Here is a 2,914-nt window from a genome sequence, read left to right as displayed (position 1 = left end):
ACACACACACACACACACACACACACACACACACACACACACACTGCACGCCCTTCCTACCTCATCCCACTTTTTTTTTTCCTCCATAGAAATTCTCAGCATCTGACCTACTATTTGCTTACTAATTTGTTAACAGTCTGCCTCCCCCTAAAACAGAAGCTTCGCACAGGCGGGAAATGATTTGTTCTTTCTCATGTCCCCAGCAATTTCAATAGCGCCTGGCATATAGTAGATACTCGATAAGTATTTCTTAATGAATGAAAAATGTAAATGATTATAAGGTAGCAGATAATAATAGTAGCTACATGTATTGAGCAATGAGCTAAGCTTTTTATATACATTATATGTACATATGCTGAACATTAAGCTAAACTTTTTACATGCCAGTAATAGAGATTTAAAAACATAATCTCATTTAGTCCCTACCACAACTGTTTGAGGTAGGTGTCGTTATTTCCGTTTTATGGATAAGAAAATCGAAGCTCACAGAATAAGTCACATGACTCCAAAGCCCACGCTCTTAACCACAAATCTACTGACAGGATCTGAAAAGTGATATGGAAATCAGATATCTATAAATTAAGTCTTAACTGAAATACAACAGGAATATTTATTATTTGAATTCCAATTTGTATATTTTTTTAAAAAAAATGCTTTTTAATAAAATAGCCCTCTCATGTATCTATTCTTGATAAATACACCAGCTTTATCTTAAGCCAAGACATGCCCATGAGTCAAAAAACATTTTTATTTGGCTTTATAACATAACGTGTGACATTTTCACCAGGAGAGTGACCTTCCTAATTAGGCTTTGCCCAGGCTAGTACCCAAATGGATCTGTACCCCTCAAATCACACCACTGGACAGAAAGGGGGAGGAAACAGCCATCATAAGGTACATTAAATTTTTTCCAAAAAGATGTATGAAGACTCACATGGTGTTGAAAGAGTCAAGAAGAGGATTTGTTTTTGTTTTCGTTGTTGTTGCTGCTGCTGCTGCTGCTGAAAAACTATCATCATTCTGTTCTTTTAAATATAAGCAGAAAATCAAATTTTCCTCAGGCAGCTCATCATTCTATCACTTCATCTAAAATCACTGTGATTTAAAGAACAGAATAGCATGAGGATTCACTAATGTCACTGATTTTCCTGGTTGAATTGCTGGGTTCAAATAGTAATTATATATGGTACATTTTTAAGATATATGCTTGTCCCCATTTTCACCATACAGGGGTCAGGTGAACAGACCGAGCATGGGAGGTAACACACAGCCGTTGTCCAACTCTCGGCTGAATTGAAGTATCACTCAAAATTGAGTCTTTAAAAAATAACCTATTCTTATCTATAAATCATCCTTATTCTTCAGTGCCCATTTCATGCCATATATATATATATATACGCATATATATATGCATATATATGCATATATATGCATATATATGCATATGTATACATATATACGCATATGTATATATATAAATGGGAGATTTTTTAAGAAAAAAAGCTCTGTTGCTTTCAGCTCTTTTGTATATATATATGTGTGTGTGTGTGTGTGTATATATATATATATATGTGTGTGTGTGTGTGTGTGTGTGTGCACATATATATATACACACACACACACTCAAGCAAATGCCATAGTATTTTGCTTACGCCATTTGGGGCAATTCTTATGGCAGAAACAACATTCAAGAAGCCTATTTTTCCCCCAAAGTAAATTCCATTACTGTTAATGGAGGAAATTTGGAGCAAAATAAAAAGTCCCTATGGTCAAAACAGCTAGTAAAAATAAGTTTGATTTAAGTAAGATTTCTCAGTGCCTTTAGCAAGCCAATAGGCATGTAAGTCCCCAGGTCAGGGACATAGATACAGTGTTTCTCTTTTTAACCAGAACCTGTGGATTCTTGTTCCCTAGCCAAGGTTTTCGGAAACACTGCTTAAGAGGGGGTACATCAGACACTCCGGGCTTCAAGAAGGTTACAACTTCCTTGAGGGATAGTATGAGTTAAATTGTGTCCCCTAAGAGGATATGTTGAAGCCCTAACCCTTGTTACCTGTGAACGTGACCTTACTTAGAATCTGGGTCTTTACAAATGTGATCAAGTTAAGACGCAGTCATTAGGGTGGGGCCCTAATCCAATACGACTAGTGTCCTTATTAAAAGAATGTGAAGAGACAGACACACAAGGAGAAGACACATGAAGACAGAGGCAGAGACTGGGGTTATGCTGCCGTAAAGCGAGGACACTTGGAACCACCAGCAGCTGGAAGAGGAAAGAGAGGGTTCTCTCCTAGAGGATCTGGAGGAGCACGGCCCTGCCAGCTCTTGCATTTCACACTTCCAGCCTCCGGCGTAAATGTCTGTTGTCTCAAGCTGCCCATGTGTCACTTTGTTACAGCGGCTCTGGGAAAGTAATGCAGGAGGACGAGAAATGTGAATGACTGGCTACAAAATGGAGACTGAACAACGACAGAAGAGCTGAGAAGGGAAGGAAGCTGTGTCAGAGTGTCCACAAAGGAGTGAGGAAAACGAAGATGCAGAGCTGGGGGAGGAGAGCGCTCTGGTGGCTGTGGTGTCAGCGACGACACACGCACACACGCACACACACACACACACACCTGATGTAGTCACCAGAACAGGCTGATACCTCCCTCCTGAGAGCATTCTCAGAATGGTGGGCAGCTCAGGGTCATCCATCTGCCTTGAAGGCATCATGTAAAACCCAGTAATCTCTCATAGATACCCCAAGTGAATTTTAGGAAACACACACATTTTCCATTTTTGTGAGCTTTGAATTTCTGGCTCAGCTTGCATGTCATTAAAAGGACAGCTAAATAAAAACAACTAAACAATCATTCTAGGCCTAACCAGTTACGTGACCATCTCATTTCAATAGGAAGACCCAGACTAAATA

The 2,914-nt window shown here is 39.3% G+C and overlaps 1 protein-coding gene across 3 annotated transcripts in view; it reads right to left on the bottom strand.

Moving 5' to 3' along the window:
- RPS6KC1 (ribosomal protein S6 kinase C1) overlaps window positions 1-2,914 on the bottom strand; it is a 222,337-nt gene that overhangs the window by 59,469 nt on the left and 159,954 nt on the right. The gene's annotated exons all lie outside the window — the stretch shown is intronic.

The sequence above is a fragment of the Pteropus alecto genome, unplaced genomic scaffold (genome assembly GCF_000325575.1).
Source record: "Pteropus alecto unplaced genomic scaffold, ASM32557v1 scaffold101, whole genome shotgun sequence".
NCBI lineage: Eukaryota > Metazoa > Chordata > Mammalia > Chiroptera > Pteropodidae > Pteropus > Pteropus alecto.
The sequence above is the reverse complement of the archived record's forward strand: the minus strand, read 5'-3'. Positions and strand labels throughout refer to the sequence as shown.